General features: G+C 44.1%; 1 protein-coding gene across 12 annotated transcripts in view; it reads right to left on the bottom strand.

The window, feature by feature from the left end:
• The window catches only part of TNRC6C (trinucleotide repeat containing adaptor 6C), a 610512-nt gene that overhangs the window by 424398 nt on the left and 160928 nt on the right, over positions 1–25186 (bottom strand). Inside the window, exon 1 of one of the 12 annotated variants that reach the window (XM_039501300.1) lies at positions 24678–24694. The exons of the other annotated variants lie outside the window; for them this stretch is intronic. The gene's annotated coding sequence lies outside the window, so the exon portion shown is untranslated. Of the gene's footprint in view, positions 1–24677; positions 24695–25186 lie in introns of those variants that run through there. 12 annotated transcript variants of the gene reach the window in all.

Here is a 25186-nt window from a genome sequence, read left to right as displayed (position 1 = left end):
GGTAATATAGGCCCTGATTCAGATACACATGTGGGCACCCACACTATCTGTGTCAGCCAGCTACACTAAAATGTCATTTACTACAATAGCTCTGTCCACAAGACACTGGCCACTGCAGATATGGGAGTCAACTTGGTAAAGAAGTAGGATGACAAAATCTTGAGTAAATACTTGGATGATCTCTAGGTCTGCTTGTCTCTCGCTGTTTTTGGGTACAGCATCTGAATCTTTGAAGGAGATACCTGCAATATCTATATGCTCACACTACATAGAAACTGCATAGATGGCTGCATTCCCCATCCTCAACTGCCTCTAAAATGTGCTTTTATCACAATTGGACTGAACATTACACTCACTGCCTTTCACTCAAATATGCACCACAGAGCAGGTTATGCCTAGCTAGATTAGGTACTTATATGGTCCTCACTACCACAATATCTGAGGTCCAGATTTTTAAAGGTATTTAGACTCAGCATTGCAAAGCCTAAGTGACTTAGATGGCTGAGCCCCATTTTCAAAAGTGATTTAGGAGACTAAGTCCCATTGACTGTCACAATTGCCTAAGTCACTTTTGAAAATGGGACTAAATCACTTAGACCTTGCAATGCTGAGTGGTGCAACACCTATACCTTTAAAAATCTGGGGCTGAGTATCTGATACTTTTTAGTGGTCTTATCCTCAGAACAGCCCATTGAGGGAGAGATGTGCTGTTACCTCCATGTTCAGAGGCCCAGATTTTTAAAGGTATTTAAGTGCCCAGCTTCCCAAATCTGGGCCTAAGTGATTTGTCCACGGTCACACTGGAAGTCTGTGGTGGAGCAGGGAATTGAACCAAATCTAAACTAGTGGCCTAATCACTGGACTGTCCTTCCTCTTTTGTTGTCTTTGGAACAAACTGCAACTATAATCATAGTTCTCCCATATTTACATTTATAAACTGAAATACAATTGAATTAGCAGCTCAGAAGGCATCCAGATTGGATCCATTTTTTCTAAGTACACCTCTACCCCGATATAACACGACCCGATATAACACAAATTCGGATATAACGCGGTAAAGCAGTGCTCTGGGGGCGCGGCGCTGCGCACTCCAGCAGATCAAAACAAGTTCGATATAACACGGTTAGATTTTTTGGCTCCTGAGGACAGCATTATATCGGGGTAGAGGTGTATACAAATGCAGTAATAAAGACACTGAGGCTGAGATAGTCAAAGCCACTTACTGGATTAAAATCAGTGGGACCTGGGATCTGAATCCCCTAGGCTGCTTTGCAAAGATCAGCCTGTGTTGTTCATCCAATAAATAATTATTTTCAATTAATTTTTGAACAAGTCTGTAGAAAGCTGCATGATGCTTCTTGGTGCCTCTCTTCCCACCCTGTATTTTTGTTGTTCGTTACCAGTTTGTTTCTAGCTCCAAAACATCAATGTCTACCTCAAACCCACGTTGCTCTAGAAATCCCCCAAGCCCAGTTCAAAGCTGGATGGTCCTGAATTGCTACAACGGAGCCTGACAGCAGCAATAGGTGTCAGTAGCTTCCATGAGCTACTTAACCTGCCGACTAATACACAAAGTCATTTCTGCCACAGCTGTCTGAACAATACATTTGCCAATTAAGTTAATACAATCAAATCCCTTGTATCCAGCAGAAAGGGCAGCGCAAATCCAGGTGAAAGAGAATGGAATCTTACAATTCTCCTATGTGTCACACAGCAGAAGAACAAAGGGAAAGAAATAACATTATAAAAACAGTGAAATCCACTGTTAATTAATGTGAGGTATTAGGGGCCTCGCTTATATCTTGGTCTGCAACACTACAAAGAGGTGAATTATGGGAAAGCTAGCCAGCTGGAACTTGGAACACAAATTGACTCACCGGCTTCGTGCTTTTGGAAACTGTTCTTTAAAGTGGCTCTGTTGGACTGGGTCTGATTTCATTCACCTACAGTCCTTCTCTGGATTTGTGGGGATGTCCCCTCTACTGAGCTGGGCTCTGTGTGATACACAGTACACAGGTTAAGGTACCAACCTCACGCGCTGCTTTGACACCATAGTGATAAGCGCCTATGGGTAGGTCTAGACTGCAGTTACAGGGTATGTGCAGTTCAAGGAGACATACCTGAGCTAACTTCAGCTAGCCTGGGACTTGGAGCAGGGAAGCTGCAGCAGCACAGTTACCTCAGGGCCTCCTGAGTAATTAACCCAGGGCTTTGGGCAGGCTTGTACAGCCCACGCTGAAGCACATGAGTTTCGGTATGTAGATTAAAGCTAGCTCAGCTACATCTGCTTGAGTTGCCATCGTACCCTGTGATTGCAGTATAGGCATGCCCGTAGAAATAAAAACAGGTGACCATAGGGTGCGGGGGAAGAACAAGGGTAAAGGGGGAAGGACAAGGGGAAAATATCTTCTGCTCCTGCTAACTTTTCAGCCTTCTCTTAATGATTCCCTCAATGCAGCTGCAGATCCTATCCATTTTTACTATAGGCCCCTCCCCATTCTGATGAGGTTGTACGTCTGTAGGTCATATTGCCTAGACAGAAGGGTGGAGCCTAGAGCTGTGGAATACTCTGGTTTCAGTTCTCGGAGTTCTGAAACACATTTTTTTGAATGTAATTTTCTTTTAATTGGTTTCAGAGTAGCAGCAGTGTTAGTCTGTATCTGCAAAAAGAAGAGGAGTACTTGTGGCACCTTAGAGACTAACAAATTTATTTGAGCATAAGCTTTTGTGGGCGACAGCCCACTTCATCAGATGCATAGAATGGAACATATAGTAAGAAGGTATATATACATACAGAGAACATGAAAAGGTGGAAGTAGCCATACCAACTGTGAGAGGCTAATTAATTAAGATGAGGCAGGAGGAAAAAAACCTTTTGTAGTGATAATCAAGATGGCCCATTTTAGACGGTTGACAGGAAAGCGTGAGCATACTTAACATGGGGAAATAGATTCAATATGTCTAACTGGTTTTCAGGACCAAACACCACAATTTATTACAGGCCCAATCATGCTCCCTTTGAACTCGTTGGCAAAACTCCCACAGATGTCAATGAGAGAGGGCTCCACCTTTAAATTCCAAAATAAAGAAATGCATAGAAGCTATTATAAAGTTCAATAATAACATCATAGCAAATGAAGATTAAAATATTCATCTAGGGTTTTATCCCTATTAAATAACTTAATGGCCCCATGGCAAGAATTAAGAAAACCCCTGATACTGAAAGCCTACCTATCAGGTGAACACATAGGGCCAGGTCCTCTGGGCAAGTCAGGCTATGCTCAGTGCAGGGCTTGTGTGTGAGGGTGTATATATGTGCACATGCACAAAAATGGCTTTATGACGCCTTTGTGTCCCCACAATCCCTAAACCAGGTATGGGCTGATTCAATCCTATGATGCGTTTTAGAGTGGCCTTGGACTGCTCTATATTGCACATCACTCCCTATAGCCCCAATGGCCTATTCTGGTAGCAAGGTGCTCTGGACAGGGGTGCTCTGGCCATGTTTCTTGTCTTAGGGCATGCATACTACTTTAGGGGTGGCATAGAACACTCCACACTCTCAAGGAGTTCCCTCTCCATAGAGTAAATCCTCAGGTAGCCAGATCATTTGGCATTAAAGCCCCTTCATGCTGCTGGAACAGAGCAAAAGGGCCACAAGTGAGGACAACAATCTGGCCTTAAGATTTTACGACAAATAGGGTTTTGTACAGCCATAATTTCCAATGGCAAATTATTTCCATGCCATTCTCACAAACTACTCAGGTTCCTTCCATTTTGCTAATTACCTCATTTCTTGCCATCATCATCACTGTGTAATAGTATCTTTTAAAACCAGGTTTTTCTGCTGCCCTGACAGGAAAATTCCATAGCTTCCTCCAGATCAGAGGTTCTCAAACTGTAGTCCGCAGACCACAGGGCTCCATTCAGGTAATCCATGGATAGTTCCCTCTAAGGCAGGGGTCCCCAACGCGGTGCCCGTGGGTGCCATGGAGCCCGCGGGGGCATCTAAATGCGCCCGTGTCCTGGCTGGCGGTCGAGCATCCGCCGAAATGCCACCAAAATTCATATGCGTACAGAGAACATGAAAAGGTAGAAGTAGACATACCTGCTGCTTGCCGCCGACAAGCATCATCATCCAGAGGCGTCACTGCTGAAATGCCGCCGAATTTTGGCGGCATTTCGGCGGATGCTCGACTGCCGCCACGGTCCTTCGTCTGGCGCCCGCCAGACAAAAAAGGTTGGGGACCACTGTTCTCAGGTGTGCGCCTGGGTGGCTGCACACAAGAGAATGAAGGGCTACCCACCAAATTAGTGGAGCCGCACAGGCATGACTCCACTAATTAAGTGTGTGGACCCTGGAGAAGACACACATGTAAAGTGAGGTGGTGGCCTTGGGGGAAGTAGGGGGTAGGTGGGAAGGGGCAATGGGGTGAGAAGAAGGGGTGGGAGGAATTTGGGACATGCAGGGTTATGGTGGCCAGAGAAAGAGGCAACTTTCCCCAGCTCCAGGGCTGCAGCTGCTGGGGAGAGGCAGCCCTCCTTCCCAGCCTCAGCTCTGTGAGTGCTGTGGCAGGGGAGAGACCCCCCACCCCTTCCCAGCCCAGCTCGGTGGCTGCCGCAGCAGGGGAGAGAGGGCACATCCATTGCATTAGAAAGGTAAGACTACTGATATTAAAATATGAGTTGTGTGCTTTTATTTGTAGAACAAAAAACATTAATTATTATTAAGGTTTTTTTATATAGCGCTTTTATCCAAAGCGCTTTACAATAGTTAGCTAATGGTACAAAGAACATTTGGAAAGATCATTAAGTGGTCCGTTGAGACCCTTAGCAATTTTCAAGTGGTCCTCAAAAAGAAAAGTGTGAGAATCACTGCTCCAGATCATTCTCTTGTGAGGGGTGAGGGAGGGATGGAAGAGAGGATTTGCCTCCCACCTGTCTGCTCCCCCCCAAGAAAGGGAAAACAAGCATGGGTTTCTGTCTAGAGCCATGCATCTTAAAGGATTTGTCAGAAATGCAGGAGAGAAACCCTGTGCCACCGCAGTATACCCAGATCTATCCCAACTCAATGACACCATGGTTTTAACAGTGAGATAGGACCTTCCATCACCGCTGCCTTATGGATCCCCACTCCTGCCAGGGGACTTGAATATTCTAGAGGGTCGGAGCAGCTGAGTAACCGAGTCATACAGGTAAATATATACCCAATATACCACAGCGGGGGTCGTGGGGAGAATTCATTACTGTTTTTAAACACTGTATGTTCCTTGGATAGAAAGTATTGTTAGCCCTTCTGACCCACGTGGTTAGCCAATATTGGGGCCTTTAGGGTTGTTTCTGCTTCCTTTTCTGTGTGTTTTTATGGTGTTTCTGCTACTCCCCCCCCCACACCCCTTCCTCTAACAATACCCATCCCTTCAGACCCCAGAGAAAACCCGTCAGACTGAACGGCTCAACTTGTACTCCAGCATTACAAGTGGCCTGTGTTCTGGGTGGTGGCTCCTATTGTTTTAGATATCCAGGGCTTGCATTAGGGGCAGGTGATCAGGATGGCCATCCTGAGTACCAGCTTCTGGTGAGGCCCCAAATCAGGATGGACGGGGGGAGGAAGGGCGCATATTGCTTATCTGGTTTTTGGCGGGAGGAAGGTTTCTCGGTAGGGAGGGGGCTGAAAATGCTTTCAACCATGGGCACCAAAACACCGAAGGATAGCCCTACAGCTGTCTATTCCATAAAAGGAGCTTAGTTGCTTTCTACATTTATCTTGAATGAAGGGAGGCTGTTACACGCATCAACTTCAGTGAGGTTTCATCTACCCCCAGTAAACAGTGTCATACAGGGTGGAAGGAAATGGCACACAGCGGACCGGTCAGTTTGTAAACAAATGTCATATTGCTTGCTACGTACTTGCCTAATAAGGCCTTGTCTACACTACGGGGGGAGATCAATCTAAGTTATGCAACTTCAGCTATGTGAACAACATATCTGAAGTTGACGTACTTAGATCTACTTACCGCGGGGTACACACTATGTGATGTCAACAGGAGATGCTCTCCCGTCTACTCCCCTTGCGCTTCTCATTCAGGTGGAGTACAGAAGTATATGGGAGAGTGATCGGTGGTCGATTTAGTGGGTCTTCACTAGACTCACTAAATCGACTGCCGATGCATCAATCATCACGTGTCGATCCCCCAGTAAGTGTAGTGTCTAAGATAAAGACAAAGAACAAGCAACCAGGGAAGAGCTAAAATAGGTGATGATAATACAAAATACTTAAGCACTTACACAGAGTTTTTCATTCTTGCAACCCAGAGCACGGTGCAAATGTGGTAAGTATCATTACTTCCATTTTACAAATGGAGAAACTGAGGAACAGATGTACATAACTTGACTATGGTCACACAGTGAGTAGGCAGAAGACCCAGGGCTAGAACGCAGGTATCCTGACTCTCAGTCCTGTCTCCCATGAGATTTTGCAGCATGAGACATGCAGGCTGAGAGGAAGGAAGAGGCACTTCAAAGACAACAAAGAAATTCATTACGGTTTTCCTGTAATCCTGAACAAAACTCTGCACTCTGCCAAGCTATTGCCCATAGAAAAAGCAGCAGTTGCAGCAGCTGAGCCACCAGCAAACTTTGCATTTTACTGTTGAGCCAGAAACCTAACCCAGAATGAAAGGCTGCTTCCTCAGGGGGAGGGAGACACGGTTAGGGACTGGGGGAGTAAGATGCTAGATACATGGTTGCAGGTGACACATACAGCACCAGGGGGGACAAAGACAAATTACAGTCTGTGGCTCTCAATTTTAGGGAGCCACCTCAGGGAAAAAGCAGTTCTGCTCTACTTCTTTCTTAGCCGGAGGCAAGGTACCTAATAAAGAAGGCCAGGTGGCAGGAGGAGGAAAAGGTGAACAAAACTGGAAACAACAATAGAGGCAAAATACTTCCATGCACAGGGAAAAAATATGATTTCAGCAAAATATCTCTAGCCCACTGGAAAACAGAAACAAAATTAATTAGGAGGCGAGTGGTTAAAGTGCGAGGCTCATCTATGACAGCAGAAGATCTGATATTTATCAAGAGATGTAACTGATTTGTTGTGTGAACCAGGGATATCTATCAGCTCTATCCACTGCAATTAGCTGCTACTATGCTATCCAAAAGAGGTCACTGAAAACTACAAGTTCTGCCTTACTAAAGCAAAAACTCCCAGGCTCTCCATTTCCATTAAGAGCAATCTCAAGAGTTTGGTCTGCAATATGATTGAATGATCTTATAGAGTGGGAGCCTTTGTGGGTCCTGTAGTTTGTCTTGTGGAATATCAATTACAGTCATTTCAGAAACACTCTGAAGCCCCACTAGTGCAGGGATACATCAGATACCTTGTTTACTACCAGCTTTCTTGTTTTCTAAAGGGTTGCATTATGTACCAGGGAGCTTAGAAGGGGGCTCCCAGAAGATTTTTACTTTAAAAAAATATTTTCTGTTAATGCTCCTAAAATCACCTAATAGTGGAGGTGGGCAGGCAATGTGGAAGTTTCTCTGTGTAGCTTTGCCAAGGCATCCCAATACTGAAAGGCTAGTGCAGCATTCATAGGTACTGAAAAAGAGAAAAGACCTAGGGAACTGCTATTAACTTATCTCCTCAGTTGGTTTGTAACATTTAACATGTCCTGTGTTTTTGGTGGGCTCCTCTGGGGCTGTGATCACTAGAGATGAGAGGAGATCAGTCTTGATCTGACCTTCTCTGAAGTTTGGATCAAGGGTTTGGGCCTCTCTGTAGCTATCATATTATTAGCCCTATTACCTCAGCATGTTCATGCATATCATTCTGAGCTGAATGAATAATCTGTGACACATAATTACACAATTAATTCCGCTGCTTCTTCTGCTCATGAGCTGCCTGAAAACAAACTGCAATTTTCTCAGACTTAGCTGAACTTACTCATCTAATACTTTCTGCAAAATCCTTGGTCTGTAGTTTGTTTACAAGCAATTTGTGTTGTACATATCCAAAACTCAAGCTTTTTTGATTGCCTGCAGAAGTCACATGGTGTGTTTCTGAGCGTGACACTTGCAATATGGTTTCCACTGTGAACAATCATGATTAAGAATTTATTATTCACTTACAACAAATATTCTGAAACATCCTCATGAAATTCACTGTTCCCATAAACATCCTTGCACTACACTCGCTTGTGAAAATATTCATGGAAAATGAACCCAAAAGAGGCAAAAATGAAGACTAAGCAAAGCTGTTTCATATTTTGAATGAATACTCAACCATTTTTTAACCAGTAGTCACCCAGCTCTATTCTTAATGAGCTTTCACTGCATACACTTGCAATGATTCCTTGAATTAATTAATAATAGTAATAATATGCATGAATTAACCATAACACCATGTATTGTGAGGACCAAGGATAGCAAATGCAATACAGATTTTCTTAATAGACCACTAGCTTTTAAAACCTTAGTACATCTTCTCCAGGTTAGGCTTTGGATTTTTTCCTTTTCCAAACGTGGACAAGCAAAATGCAAAACTGATCATACTAGTGGCAACAACAACAAAAAGCATCCGAGTCCCACACCTCTCCCACTCACCCCAGGCTGCAAGGCAAGGGTCAGGCCCAGGGGATATTTAAAGGCCAGTTTCAAGCCTTCCCAGATAAGGTTCTCTAATGGGAACATTAACCCAGCTGTGGTGAGAGCAGCACCAATGGGCACCAACCACTGTAATAATCATAGACTGAGTGTTATTTCCTTCCTTCACACATGATTATTAAGAGACGATGCAGGTCTTAAAGCTGGAACCTTTTGCTCTGGGAAAATTGTGTGTGACACTTTACATATGGATTAGATAATTAATGTATGCCCTGATTTCCTTCACCGTAACATAAAAAGGATGAGAACGGCGCTATAATTCCAGATAATTAAAGAGTGATCGACTTACAGTAGCTTCCACTGCTCTGGGAGTGCGGCCCACTGTCATTAACACTGCAGAAGCCTTCTCTATTCTTCACACCTCACTGCAAAGTGCACTCTCCTCTCTAGTCCCCAGAGACTGAAGAGCTATAGAGCATCCTGTGATTGAGGTGCCTGCTGCTCCATACTGCTGTGGCTCGGGGCTTGGGCAATAGCCTCATTTCATATGACCAATAAAAGACAGCTGTCTGCCTGCCCCTTTACAGACTCGATGGCTGAGTTTGAACCCCAAAGGATGCTGCAAACAACACTCCTGGTGCCTTGATCAAAAGGTTCCTTTCCAGTGGGATTTTGGTAGTGATTTAGCAAGAAGAAAATGGAACCGAATAAACGACTGTCATCTCCCTGCGGGCTTGCCTGTCAAGCAAAGCGACACCCCATCCCACAGATGACTTGGGCTTGCAGAAGAGTAACTTTCCAGAGCTGTTGTAGTAACCACCTTTGAGGAGGCTGATGTATAGTCAGTTGTGTAGAAATCACTGTAAAACAGTTCCGGATCATAATGAGATCTCAAGATGAACTAACCGGTTGCAAAGCATTTCTCAACATTGGGCCAGATGCCACCAGTAGAATCCAGGTCGACAGTCTGTGGGGAGGAGGCACAAAATCTATCGAGAATGGGGAAACAGTGGCACAGACTCCAAGGCACAGCCCCCAAAGTAATGGAGGGGTTAGGACACCCAGGAGCTGCACTGGGGCAGCACATCTCCACACGGACTGCCCAAGAACCACAAATGGAACGTTAAACACCTCCCTCTGGCGGAAGCAAAGGGAGTGGGCAGTGGCAGCATTTTGTTGGGTGCAAATGAAAATCTGATGTGTGTTTTAGAAATGTCAAATCATTTCATCAGAACTGCTCACCTACCAAGGGAGAAGGGCATGGTCAGGTGGTCAGAGGGCAGCACAGGGGAACCATTAATTGATGTATTGAAATGTTGACTCTCATACTGGCTCTCATGGTATGGCCTTGGGCAAGGCTCAAAAGAAGAAAGATCCCAAGCACAGCTCTTTTCTGTAGAGAGGTGACCCTTTGAGCATGAACACCATGTGTGCCCTGGGAAATGCAAACCAATCCCACCGGCAATGAGCTGCAAAACTTGAGACAGCACTCAGGCTTAAAAGCAAACAGCTTCACAATACAACACAGCTTCGGAAAGGCTCAAAAGTGGAGTACCATGGGCCGTCCTGGCAAAGCCATGTGGGGAACCCAAGACAGGAATGGTAGGGGAATGCAGCAGATCAAGGATGAGGTTTACCAGTAGAGTGGTGTGAGAGGTCCCAAAATTAGAATGGCTGGTGGGTCGGAGGTTCAGTCATGACTGAGGTGCTTTGGCAGAGCTGTTTGCAGGGATCTCAATACTGGAACGGCAACGGTTCTCTAGACCAGAAGTAAGGTTCATTTGCCAAAGCATGAGGTCCCATGCCTGGGTTTTCAGGGTTTTTCCCATTAGAACTGACTTGAAAGAGGTGTGTATGTGTGTGGGGGGGAGTACATATGTAGGAGGTGACTGCCCTAAAGTATTCAGAGAGACTGTAGAACAGACTCTCTTTGTATTGGTAGCAATGTGCGCATGATGCTTGCATAGCACCATGTCTGAACTAAGCCAGAGCTACTAGCCCATCATTTTCATGAGCAAAACAAATGTACCCGTTTCTTTTAATTTAAAGAAAATGCTTTTCAGGGCATAGCTGTGATTAAATATAGCAGCTAGGGCTGTCATCGAGCAAAACAAGACTCATTTGCTCCTTCATCTTCATCCTGCTTTATTTCATTGCACCAGTTTTTTCTCCCAAACCCAGGAGAAATGTCCAGGTGGAAGTGTGCTCCCTGCCATTTTGGGAGTTCTTACCTTCGGTCATAAGTTGCAGATTGATGCTGTGTATATCTGGGTTTCACATGAGAACTGCATGAAACCTTGCAGAGAGTGGAGGGCTAAGGCCCTGAGGTATGCCTTAGCTCAGTACTTCTCTTCAGCAGAATCATTAGAACCTCAGTAGCGGGTTGAAGGCAATTGAGGTCGATCTTGGGGGGAGGATATAATCGAGGGCTTGGTTGTAGGTTTGCACCTACAATTAATATTGGGTCAATTTTTTATTTTGCTATTTAATTCTAGGAGTCTTACTTTGTACAAGAACTTGAAGAAAATTTAAAAAACCCACTTTTTATTAAGGCTGTCAAGCTATTAAAAAAATTAATCACGCGATTAATCACACTGTTAAATAATAGAATACCATTTATTTAAATATGTTTGGATATTTTCTACATTTTCAAATATATTGATTTCAATTATAACACAGAATACAAGGTGTACAGTGCTCACATTTATCTTTTATTACAAATATTTGCACTGTAAAAAACAAAAGAAACGGTCTACAAGTCCACTCAGTCCTATTTCTTGTTCAGCCAATCATTCAGACAAACAAGTTTATTTACATTTGCAGGAGATAATGCTGCCCACTTCTTGTTTACAATGTCACTTGAAAGTGAGAACAGGTGTTCTCATGGCACCGTTGTAGCTGGTGTCGCAACATATTTACAGGACAGATGCGCTAAAGAGTCATATGTCCCTTGATGCTTCAACCACCATTCCAGAGGACATGCATCTATGCTGATGACAGGTTCTGCTCGATAACAATCCAAAGCAGTGCAGACTGATGCATGTTCATTTTCATTATCTGAGTCAGATGCGACCAGCAGAAGGTTGATTTTTTTTGGTGGTTCAAGTTCTGTAGTTTCCGCATCAGAGTGTTGCTTTTTTAAAGACTTCTGAAAGCATGCTCCATACCTCATCCCTCTCAGATTTTGCAAGGCACTTCAGATTCTTAAACCTTGGGTTGAGTGATGTAGCTATCTTTAGAATTCTCACACTGGTACCTTTATTTGCATTTTGTCAAATCTGCAGCGAAAGTGTTCTTAAAATGAACATGTGCTGAGTCATCATCTGAGACTGCTATAACATGTAATATATGGCAGAATGCGGGTAACATAGAGCTGGAGACATACAATTCTCTCCCAAGTTGTTCAGTCACAAATTTAATTAAAGCATTATTTTTTTCACGAGCCTCATCAGCATGGAAGCATGTCCTCTGGAATGGTGGCCGAAGCATGAAGGGGCAAACAAATGTTTAGCATATCTTGCACATAAATACTTTGCAATGCTGGCTACAAAAGTCCTACGTGAATGCCTATTCTCACTTTCTGGTGACATTGTAAATAAGAAGTCGGCAGCATTATCTCCCATAAATAAACAAACTTGTTTGTCTTAGCATTTGGCTGAAGGAGAAGTAGGACTGAGTGGACTTGTAGGCTCATTTTGTTTTTGAGTGCAGTTATGTAATAAAAAAAAAATCTACATTTGTAAGTGGCATTTTCACGATAAAGAGATTGCACTATAGTACTTGTATGAGGTGAATTGAAAAATACTGTTTATCATTTTTACAGTGCAAATATTTGTAATAAAAAATAATAATATAAAGCTAGCACTGTACACTTCGTATTCTGTGCTGTAATTGAAATCAATATATTTGAAAATGTAGAAAAACATCCCAAAATATTTAATCAATTTCAATTGGTATTCTATTGTTTAACAATGCAATTAAAACTGCGATTAATTGCAATTAATTTTTGTATTCACAATTTACTTTTTTGAGTTAATCGCGTGAGTTAACTGCGATTAATCAACAGACCTACTTTTTATACATCTAAAGAGGGTTACATCCTAAATCTCTCACTGGCCTCTCCCAAATATACCTGTTGTGAATGGGCTATCTAGCTCGGGGGACTGGGACTGGGATATAGAGCCTTTCATCTGTAGGCCACTAGTTCTTTTTGTATTAACCAAAGCTCATTAACCTCTGAAGTCTTCTCAGTCTCCACAATAGGGACATGAAATCATATTTGATCAAAGCAAATATAAGTAATAATCCCAGCCTGCAAAATTCACATCTAGATGTGGAGCCAAAGTTTCCCGAACTCTGGGGGTGCTGGGATTTGGGTTCAGCCCCTAGCACTGACAAGGTTTGTTTGTGGCCTTCAAGGCAGAACTTTCCTAAAGCTTGGTGGGGTTCAGAGCCAGTGGGTTGATTCAGGCCCATCTCCAGTAAGAACTGATCTGAACCTTTGCCCATTCCAAAACTGTTCTCAGGCTTGGATCATCTCAGGAAGTCTCTCTCTCTCACATCCTGTAACCAACCAACCACTCCTGCTCCCTTTTAAATCCAAGAGGCAGGTCTCAGTAGATCCAGTAGCCTGTCTTCTGGCCCCCAATTCTGCAGCTGCTACAGTAGTTCTCCTTAGGCTTCCTGGCAATCTAGCGATTTCCTATTCCCGTGGGCGACTCATGCAAATCTTATCTTCTCGGGGACTTGAGGTGGCTGCTGCCCTATTTGTGATAAAAACATGGGGCAGCCCCAGAGCAGCAGGAGACTGAGCCATAGTGTGGTTCAACAGAGAAGTTATTGTGCCCTGTCACCTTGCCGAAGGTCTTGCCACCCCTGGAGGCTCGAAGGGAGTAAAGAATCAGAGTCTGTTAGAAAGAGCATTATTTTTTGTCACAGACAGGAAGATGGCAGATTGGAGGTGGGGTAGGGTGGGCCCAAAGAACTTTTAGATAAGCTTTGGTTAAGTCTTTTGGAGGTTCACTCAGCCCTGATACCTGTCACTAAAAACCACTGTCATAACTGCTGCTAACCAGAACACTGAACAGCCTCAGCAGAACAGGGGCATGGAGGCTGCACTAAGAAGTCACCTCTAGAAGTGATACCTGCAGGTCAAAGATAAGGCCAATTCCTGGCAGGGTTACTTACATTGCCTCTACCTGTCTGCCTATTCTATCTAGGGATATATATTATGCAGCTGAACAAAGGATTCTGGTTTCCAATGTCAGAAGCCTGGCACACCTTTCACAAGTAGGTAATTTACCTACCAGGATCTCCTTCCTGGACCAGTAACACTTCATGTTAAACATTGGTGCTTCATATGGATAGTGAGAACACACTAGGGTGACCAGATGTCCCGATTTTATAGGGACTGTCCCGATATTTGGAGCTTTTTCTTACATAGGTGCCTATTACCCCCCACCCCCATTCCAACTTCTCAAACTTACTGTCTGGTCACCCTAACAGCCACAGGTACGCTAGTACGCTAGTGTGGAGGCTCCAACTCCACACATCTGCAGCAGTGCTGCCCCTGTCCCTGCCCCTGGAGCCAAGTGGTTAAAGAACAGGCCCAGGAAGTCCAGTGATACTCAGACCTCAATGGTTCAGGACCCAAATTAACAATCAATGTTTCCCAAAAGAGCCACAGCTGGGTGAATTAATGGTTTCATTTACTATAGTACTATATAGTCATATTTAAACAGTATGACAGGGGAAATACTTAGTTTATATAATTTTACAGCAAAAAAAATGACTGACCAAGTATTATTATTTTATCAACTACAATCAGTTAATAACATAGTAAAAGCATCCTGACTGGTTAATAACTTAGATTGGTTAACAATTAAACCACACAGTGTTTTAATAGCATGTGCTGCAAAGAGACACAGGAGACACATTAAAGAGCCACTTGCAGCTCGCAAGCCTTAGTCTGACTATTACTGCTATAGTCTCTCGACTTCCCCATAGCCCGGCTTGGCTAGAGAGGTGGCAGGAAATCCCAGTCCCACAAGCACCAACTTTTTTTGGCGCCAGTGGGAGCTCGCAACCCCCCCCCCGCCCCGCCTCCACCCATGCCCGAAAGTCCCCGCCCAACTCCGCCCCTCCCTGCCCCTATTGGACCCCTCCCCCAGTCCCTGCCTCGGCACTGCCTCCTCCCCCAAGCGTGCCACATTCCCCCTCTTCTCCCCTCCCTGCCAGGCTTGCCGCGCAAAACAGCTATTTCACGGCACAAGTGCTGGGAGGGAGGGGGGAGAAGCAGGACCTGGTGGCACTCAGGGGCAGAGGCGGAGGCGAGTTGGGGTGGGTGGAGCGGAGAGCTGCCGGTGGGTGCAGAGCACCCACCAATTTTTCCCCATTGGTGCTCAAGCCCTGGAGCACCCACAGAGTTGGCACCTATGACCAGTCTCCTTCCTGCTGTCAGCTCCCTTCTCAATCGAGGATGGGAATTCCACTTGAGAAGAGACCACATGGCATAGGCTGGAAGTAGGGGGCACATGCTGCTGTTGCAGGGATGCAGCAGGCCCATAGCCTGAGATTTGGGGCTGGGAGGGCCGGCCTGCCCAGGGGGCAGCATGGGTGTTTGACCAGTCGGGGCTTGCACTGCACTGCACTACATATAGGAATTGACCACCACCCTGAGGGAAAGAGGTGACCTAATCTGGGGCTAAGGCTGGAGGGACCTCATGGAGAGTTTGTTATTGATAGAGTTAGAGCTCCTTTGTTAAGCATCTCATCCCCTTTCAGTGGCACTGTGGTTCTTCTGCCCATGCTGACAAAGATGTTGGACTAGACCAGCATGCTGGAGTGATTCCTGGGTAAATTCCTGCCTCCCCGAAGGCTGCAGGAGAGTTCGCCACCCTTAGGCTAAGGGTGGGAGTTTGGAAAAGCCTACCTTTGTGAGAAGAGCCCACACTGCATTAGATAGGCAAAGGGGAGGAGAGAATAGAAGGGCTACAAAGCCCCATGCTTCAACTTCTAACTGAGAGGGGTCAGGAAGAAACTGCTGGTAAGAATACAGAGCAGGTAAACCAAAATGATTAGGGGCATAGAACAGCTTCCATATGAGCAGAGATTAAAAAAGGCTGGGTCTGTTCAGTTTAGGAAAGAGCTGACTAAGGGGAGATACGATAGAGGTCTATAAAACCATGACTGGTGTGGAGAAAAAGTGTTATTTACCTCTTCCCATAACACAAGAACCAGGGGTCACCCAATGAATTAATAGGCAGAAGGTTTAAAACAAATGTAAGGAAGTATTTCACACAATGCACAGTCAACCTATGGAACTTGTTGCCAGAGGATGTTGTGAAGGCCAAAATATAACTGGGTTAAAAAAAGAATTAGGTAAGTTAATGGAGGACTAGGTCCATTAATGGCTAGTAACCAAAACGGTCAGGGACGCAACCCCGTGCTCGGGGCGGGTCCCTAAACCTCTGACTGCCAGAAGCTGGGACTGTTCTGTTCATTCCCTCTGAAGCAGCTGAAACTAGTCACGGTTGGAAGACATGATACATGAACCTCTGACTGCCAGAAGCTGTCCTGTTCTGTTCATTCCCTCTGAAGCAGCTGAAACTAGTCACGGTTGGAAGACATGATACTGGGCTAGATGGTCCTTTGGTCTGACCCAGCATGGCCATTCTTATGTTCTTAAAGACAGGTTACTTCACAACTGCCTGATATTCCCTTCCTCTGAAGCGAGAGGTACTAGCCATTTCCAGAGACAGGATCTGGGCTCCATGGACCGTTGATTTTACCTGGTATGGAAATCCTTGTGTCCGGGTTCTCAGGCTGGTAATTTCCAAGGGAGCCTAAGGGAATCAGGCATCCTACTCATTGAAATTCTGAGCTGCTTTGAAAGTACCAGCTTCCTTTTCTAAACTAAGCCTTCTTCAGCCCTCCCTTCCCTTAATCTTGTCATCAACCTCGCAGTAAAGTGGACAGCCCAACATACAGCTCACTTCAGCTTGGCAGGAGGAATTCATCCCCTCTCCGGGCTGCTTCACAAATCAGAGGTACAATGAAACACCAGAATCAGACAGTCTGCTTCATTCATTGCTGCTTCCCTCCCCCACCCCTCCAGAAATAAAATGAAATAAAATAAAAAAGGCTCCTGCAAGCTATGCTAGTTGCAGGTTACGCTCCCTTTTTCACTTGTCACTTCTGTGCGTGTCAAACCCCCTTTTCCTGCACAGCTCAGCTCCATTCCCAGAATAAAACAAAAACCAGTGCAGCTCTCAGATGTGCTCATTTCACTTACTGTGGCTTTAGAGCAAATTTGCTAAGGAGAGAAATGCACAGGCCGCAAGGGAATGATTTCCCATTTCAGGTTCTCCTCTTTATTTCACTCTGCATCACTATCTTTAGCCCTTTGTTTATTGAATCTGTTGACTCTCCTCCTTTTTCTCCATTGCATCACCCAGTATTTTTTAATCTATGCCTGTTTTCCTTCTTCCCCAACATCGAATACAGCTATCATAAATAATAATAATAATAACCAGGACTATTATTGCTGCTTCTCTTTCTTCAGGGTCACTTCAAGGCTTTAAAGGTCTCAAATATCTGACCACAAGCCCCCTCCCATTTCACGAAGATAAACCCTTCCTGGTGCTGAAACCTGACAAATGCCTTCCTGCCTTCAGCTGTGATACTTTCTTGTCTCACCTTTGAAATATGTATGCACATGTTACGCAGTGTGGATGCATATCAATGCCATGCTGTCTACCTTTGCATATTAAATCATTGCCATATCTTCGCCGGCAGTAAAATATGCAGAGCGTATGCTAAAGAAAGCATCCCTGCCGAACCATAGCAGACTAACGTTCTCCCCATAACACCTGCACACACACTCCCCAGCGTGGGCTGAAGATCCCAGGTATTTCAGCCCAATGTCCTTTGTTCTTATATTAGCAAAGGTATTTTGCTCGTGTTGCCTTTACAGTTTTAAATGCTTCGATTTTACAATTTGTGCAAATGCAAATTCCAGCTAGGTCTAGACTCTTCACCCTCTCTCCATCTCCAACCCTCCAAAAAAGGGGGCTTCTAATGAAAACCCAGACCCATCTTTAATTATAATAAAGAAAGCAGATTTCCTTGTGTCACTGCATTTTCTGTATCACTCACTCTTTCCCCTGCCCCACAGCATCAGACGACCCCAGAACACTGAGAGGTCTTTACTTCAGCGTACATTCTTAACCCCCTTCCCTTGCTGAATCAACACTGCTGTAACACTCTTTCAGTGGGGAGGGCCACACATATGTTCACTTATGGAGTGGTGGGACCCTTCTACGAAGAGGCGAAGGACACATTGCGCCTAGAAAGCAGCCTAGCCAAGTCCCTTTGCTGAAAGAGCATCGTTCACCTTCATGATGTCGCTCTGCACCACAAGCCAGAGATGGGCTGGAATCTCAGTCAGTCCCACAAACTAAGCTGTTTTAAAGGGAGCATGGGATTAGACTGACCAAGGGCCGGATTAATCTTTTGTGGGCCCTGACGCCTGGACCATAGCCCTGCCCCCCACTCTGCCCATGCTCTGCCTCGAGGCCCCACCTCCGCTGGCACGGAGGGGAGGAGGTGGAGAGGAGTAAGCATGGGAAAGGGGGCGGAGAGCAGCGAGTGGGGCCGCAGGGGGAAGAATCCGAGCGGGGACAGGGCCTTGGGGCAGAACAGGGGGTGGGGGCCACAGTCCGGGTGCTGGGGCCCCTTCTGATTGTGGGCCTGGCACCACAGCGCCATTGTAAACCCAGTACTGGACTGACCACACTAGACTCTTCAATCTGCAATCTTGCTTCCAAGAGTAGCCAATACGTAATGCTTTCTAGGCACGCCTCACAAGTGTGATAGTTGTGTGATACTATACACATGGGGAAAAAATGCCTTCCTGACCCCTACAGTGATCATTGTACATTCTGAAGCATGAGATTTGACTAAACTTTTGTTAGCATCATTGAGGGTCATTGTGCACATTGAGCTCAGTGAAACCATCTACTCAGTGTGCAATGGCAGTCAAAGAAGTGAACAAAGTGTTAGGATGTATCCGGAAGAAAATAATTCTGAACATATTATAATGCCTTTATATAAATCAATGGTAACTAAATCAATGGAAAATACTGCAGAAATTGAGATGATTAGAGGCTTGGAAAGAATTTCTTAGGAGAAGAACTGGAAAAGTATATGATTGGTTGGTTTAGAGAGGAGACAAATAAGAAGGGTTATGAGAGATGTATAAAAGAATGGGATAGAGAAGGTGAATCTAGTACTCCTGTTTAACCTCTCTCATAATACAAGTACCAGGGGAAATTGAAAGGTGGCACATTTAAAATTGATAAAAAGCTTTGTTTTACTATTTTTATCTATTTATTTATACACAATTCATAATTAAACTGTGGAACTCACTGCCACAAGATTTAATTGAGGCCAAAAGCATTAGACATGTATATAGATGATGGGACTGTCCAGTTGCATTAGATAGGATGTAAGCTTTTTGGGGGCAGAGACAATCTTTCCGTACTGCGTCTGTACAGCATCTAGCATAGTGAGGTCCTAGCCCATGACTAATTCTTCTAAGTGCTACAGTTATACTAATAATAGGTCATAATAAAAATGTAAGAATATATGACATAATGTTTCAGGGTATAAACTGACCATTAACTGCCTGGAGTTATGAGGACACACCCTGTTGGCAAGCTATGCTCTCATTGTTCTTTGCCAAGATTATTGTTCCTTCCTCTGTTCTGTCACTGTTAGAATCAGGATGCTGAACTAGATGGACCATTGTCTGACCAAGTGCTGAAATTTAAAACTCACCATCGAAATGGCACCCACTGTTCTTGTGCTGACACCACTGCATTGGTCTAATTACCTGTTGTGCATCTGTAAATGCCTGTGTCAGTCATGAAGATGGGCTGTGAGGGGGCAACATGCATGCACAGCTGAAGCAATCAGCTCTGTTGTTATTGACCATCAAACTATTCTATTTTTAAAAGAAATCCAGGCACAATGTTTGACTTGATCTGCAGAGAGTGTGAATTCTGCAGGCTGACAGCAGGCTGTGAGATGAAGTATTGTTTTTATTCGCTCTAGTGTTACCTGCCATTCAGTTCATTTAGTGACCCTCTGTCTTGGGTTATGGGGTGGCTGTAAAAAGGAGGGAATGGTCAGCTCTCACAACACCCTTCTTAATCTAAAATATCGCTCCCAAATCTTCTTTAGTGCATCCCCTTTCCAGGCAAAATGATTCTAGGCTTTGGAGCCGCTTGTCATATATGCAATAATACTTTGCCATCAGGCAGCCTGGCCAGCTAATTACCTATCATTCCTTTTGCCTTCACATCTCATCTCAGAATTTCTCTCTCCTACCTGTAGCCTTCTACATTTCTCAGGCATTTCTCTTCTAGCCAGTTTTGCTTTCCCCCTTCCCTTTGCTCTCCCCAATGCTGCAGAATTCAGAAAAGAAGTGAGAAAATGAGAAGCGCTGTCACTATCAAAGTGAGCTCTGGTAGAGCAAGAGAACAGGTATGAGCCCCTTTGTTTCTCTGCAAGATGTCAGAAAGAGCAGGATTAGCAAGAAGCATTTTCTTCTCAGCTCCCAGATGGCTATTTTCTTCAATGGGTATCGATCCATTCACCTTTCTCCATCCTCTAAGTTAAGCCCCTGAGTACTCTACAGCACTGCTTCTGCAGGAATACACAAAAGTTGCTCTTTCATTTCCAGTAATTAAAGCTTCCTAAGACAAGAGCTACACAATGTGTCAGTGTTGCTCTGTTGGTCCCACTCTCACTTTTCAGCCAAAAAGCCATGGGTTCAAATTCTACCGTAGGACTCACACTTCTATTCAGTGCTGACATTGTAGCACAGCTCTCGGTGGGAGATGAACTGTGAGAGGTGTTATCCTTCAGATGAGATGCTTAAATGTCTGTCCTTGATGTCTGTCCAGCTTCTCCTATCCCATCTAACTGTGACGTTGCACTCCATAATGCTTTATAAAAATATAAGTGTGTATATTATGTAACTGGAATAGATTCATAGATTCTAGGACTGGAAGGGACCTCGAGAGGTCATCGAGTCCAGTCCCCTGCCCTTATGGCAGGACCAAATACTGTCTAGACCATCCCTGATAGACATTTATCTAACCTACTCTTAAATATTTCCAGAGATGGAGATTTCACAACCTCCCTAGGCAATTTATTCCAGTGTTTAACCACCCTGACAGTTAGGAACTTTTTCCTAATGTCCAATCTAAACCTCCCTTGCTTTATGCTTTATGCAAAAGGTCTCTTGTAAGGTATAATTACAAAGCTTCTGATCTACCGAGTGTATTCATCCTATTTGTATGTATGTATCATTCTTGTATCTAAAACTAGAAATATGAAGTATAACACTGAAGTCCTACTGTAATTATCAAAGTGTGGGCCATTAATGGTGGTTTAGAATCTTGATGGCTCCCATTGTCTAGGACAATTGACTGTAGATGGCTCTGTTTACCCGCAAGCCTCCACTGCATACCTGCGGGCCAGTCCTGGAGGAATGGAGGGGGGCTCACAGGACATGTGACCATGTCACCTGAACTGAAATCCATCTTTAACCTGGAGCTTTTTCATTTAGAAGGAGGGGTGGGAACCCAGAGAAAGACAAAAGATTCCCGCCTTGTGCCAAAGCTATAAAAGGTGGTAGAATCAAACAAAGGGGCCCAGTCATGTGGATTTCCCTGCTTTTCACCTAAGATGCCTGCTGGAACTAACAAGAACTATACCAGGGGAAAGGATTGGGCCCAGACTAGGAAGGAGTCTAGTCTGTGAAAGAAGATTATTGGAACATCTCTGAGGGTGAGATTTACCTGTATTCAGTTTCTTAATGTATTAGGCGTAGACTTGCGTGTTTTGTTTCATTTTGCTTGGTAACTTACTTTGTTCTGTTTGTTCATTACTTGGAACCACTTAAATCCTACTTTTTATACTTAATAAAATCACTTTTGTTTATAAATTAACCCAGAGTAAGTGATTAATACCTGGGGGAGCAAACAGTTGTGCATATCTCTCTATCAGGGTGGACAATTTATGGGTTTACCCTGTGTAAGCTTTATACAGAGTAAAACGGATTTATTTGGGGTTTCAATCCCATTGGGAACTGGGTGTCTAGATGCTAGAGACAGAAGCACTTACTAAGCTGTTTTCAGTTAAGTCTGCAGCTTTGGGGGCATGATTCAGACCCTGGGTCTGTGCAGAAGCAGGTTAGCATATTTGGCTCAACAAGACAGGGTTCTGGAGTCTGAAACTGGCAAAAAAACGGGCTTAGAGGTAATCTCAGCACATCAGGTGACAGTCCCAAGGGGGTCTCTGTGACCAAACCCGTCACACTAACACTCTCTCTTGCTCAGTAAAACAGGTTCTAATATAAGGGCTGTGAGGTATTCTTTAAGGCAAAAGAGCTTCTCCTTTTTTCTGGGGTCACTGATCTTCCTGAAACAAGTTCAGCATTAGGAGAGAGGCTAATTTGTTTACTTTTCTGTGTTCATTTCTGACTGCAACCTCATTCTTCTCAATTACCTCCTGCCTCAGGTCAATAAAGATCTCAACGTGTTTCACAGAATGAGTAGTCAGAGAGCAGGAATATGAGTCAACCGGTGTGTCATTGGATAAGGAAAGCAGGCAATGAAATGGTCACCAATGGCTTGTTCTCTTGCTTTGGGTAGCCCCATCATGCTTTTCAGAGAACACTAAGGATTTCCTAATCTGCAGACTTCACTGAGGCTTTTCCAAGCAGAACATGTTCTAGAGGCTTGAAGACACTGAAACCTCCAGAAAGGATAGACACTGGTGTGAGAAAATTAAAGTATTTGGCCAAACCTAACTTCAGCCAGGATCTCTTACTGATGGCATATTCCTAGAAGTGCACTTGAATAAGAACCCCCCTGGACAGTATCCCACAAAAGGTGAAGTATTTATACTTTGAAATGGGCTCAAACAAAACAGAAAATGCCTCAGTCATTATGTGCTCTGACCACATCTCATGTTACTCAAGTCACAGTAGAGCAAAAGCCTTTAATTTCTTTCTATCTGTCATGCTTGAACCTCACCCTGCTTGACCATAGAAGGGTTAGTAAGGTCAAAACACTGTTAATCAAGTCACCGGTGACCACACTGCCAACGTGAAATGTGCCATGGGCTGGCATACCCCACTGTATTTGTCAGACCTATTTCCACTACCCTGAGGTTGTGTTATAGACTCATAGACTTTAAGGTCAGAAGGGACCATTATGATCATCTAGTCTCACCTCCTGCACAGTACAGGCCATACAATCTCACCCATCCACTTCTGTAACAAACCCCTAACCTATGTGTGAGTTATTGAAGTCCTCAAATTGTGGTTTGAAGACCTCAAGCTGCAGAGAATCCTCCAGCAAGTGACCCGTGCCCCATGCTGCAGAGGAAGGCAAAAAACCTCCAGGGCCTCTGCCAATCTGCCCTGGAGGAAAATTCCTTCCCAACCCCAAATATGGCGATCAGTTCTAAGGTTTTGAGTCAGCAGTATATTTTCACACTGAATTAGGATGACTATAGTTTAGCTGAAGAAAAGAGCATGGTAAAGTACATTTTAAAGTGGAGGGTCTTGACCCTGCCCTTTTATACGCTGAAGTTTTCTCACAAGTGCAGTAGCTTTTTACCAAGGTACCAAGGCAAGTTGTGGATTGAAAAGCAAATTTGAGCACGCAGTGACAGATTACTGACAGCTCACTTTTGGCATGCAACTGCTAATCTCAGACAAGGGCATTATAACCATCAGCTGAACCCATATTACTGGTGAAGTCCTGAAAAAAAGCCTTTCCTAGAAAAATAGGAGAACTTTACAGCTGAGTTCCTGTAGAATGTAAGGTTGTGATAAATAAAGTGGGGGGATAGCTCCCTTTGATGGACACCCAGCCAGCCAGTTAGCTGTAAAATCCCTCTTGTAGCTGTTTTATTTTTCTCTTTACCTGGGGGATTTTTTAACCCTTTACAGGTAAAGCAAGATTTTTAGGCTTCAGTCTGCAGAAAAGAAGAGGGAGCACCAAAGATTATTGCAACCAAAAAAACTGGAGATAAGAGAGAGAGAGCACAAAAACACCAACTGGACCTGCTAGAGAAGCAGAACCAGAACACCGGGCCCGACCCGATCATTCCAAAAATCCACAAGTGGGAACACTTATGTCCTGCATACAGGGAGGATGATGATATTGCTGAATATCTGACTACCTTTGAAAGGCTGTGTGTAATACATGAAATCCCTGATGATATGAGAGTTCCTACCCTGACTGTGAAATTAACTGGTAAAGCTCGAAATGTATTCAATGGAATGCCTCTTGAAGATGCTTTAGACTATTGTAAATTTAAAGATACTGTTTTGCAAAGTTTTCAGATTACCCCTGAAACATATAGGGTTAAATGTAGGAATGATAAGAGGGATACTGGTGTGAGTAATGGGGAATATGTAAACAAAATGAAAGATTTGTTGGGAAAATGGGTGAGGGACAAAGAGGTGGCAAGTTTTGATCTTGTTGCTCAAGAGCATTTCCTAAGCATATGTAAGGCTGATGTAAAGCAATGCCTATGAGACAAGGATGTAAAGTCTGTGGATGAGATGGCTTTTTTAGCTGATGCCTTTGAACAGAATCAGGTGTCTATTGAGGGCAGGCCACAGAAAGAGGGATTTTACAGCTAACTGGCTGGCTGGGTGTCCGTCAAAGGGAGCTAACCCCCCACTTTATTTATCACAAAGGTGATATGGACTGTGTGTGTCTATGGAGTGGCATCTTCTTAATGAAACAACAAAAAATGATCAAATGTAGATGAAAATTCTGGGACAGTTTTGGTCAGTTCTTATCACCTGTTTTCAAGCAACAGACACAATTAAGCCACTCCCCAGAAAAAGGTTGACTGGTTGTCACAGGTCCCGTGATGGGATAGTTGCATGTTTACCTGCTTTGAGCACTCTGAGAAGTTGTGGTTGTTCACAATATCTCATCATCTGTGACTCGTGAGAGCACACTGCAAACACATACCTCCCTTTGGATGAAGCTCTCTCCAACTGGGTCCACTTGCCCTTTGATACATTTTCCAAGGTCTGCAGACCCGAGTGTGCCTGTTTCATGGGGGAAATTTCTCATTAGAGCTTGTGCTCCTCTTCATCTTTCATGATGAATCATTGCTGTTTTAACCATACTGCAAAGATTTATGCAGTAATAGATGTGGGGAATAGCGCTGGCTCAAGAGTCTCTGAACAATAATACATAATTCAGAAATTAATACAGGGTAACAAAGACAATGGGATTTGAAATGGGCATTATTGGCTAAGTCAAAGGAAAATTCCACAGGCTCGTCATGTGTAGATGCTTCTGTTATACACACACCCAATTATAACTTTGGCTTTTACAGAAGAAACTGACTTAAGCCATTAAAGCTTTATTATTTTTTCCCAGGGTGGGAGGGAGAGTGGGAGTATGGATCCCTTAAAGATAGAGATTTTAAATTAAAGCTTTAAAACTGTGACTGAGCAAGATTTAATACTGAC

This window comes from Mauremys reevesii, linkage group 15, assembly GCF_016161935.1.
Source record: "Mauremys reevesii isolate NIE-2019 linkage group 15, ASM1616193v1, whole genome shotgun sequence".
NCBI lineage: Eukaryota > Metazoa > Chordata > Testudines > Geoemydidae > Mauremys > Mauremys reevesii.
The sequence above is the reverse complement of the archived record's forward strand: the minus strand, read 5'-3'. Positions and strand labels throughout refer to the sequence as shown.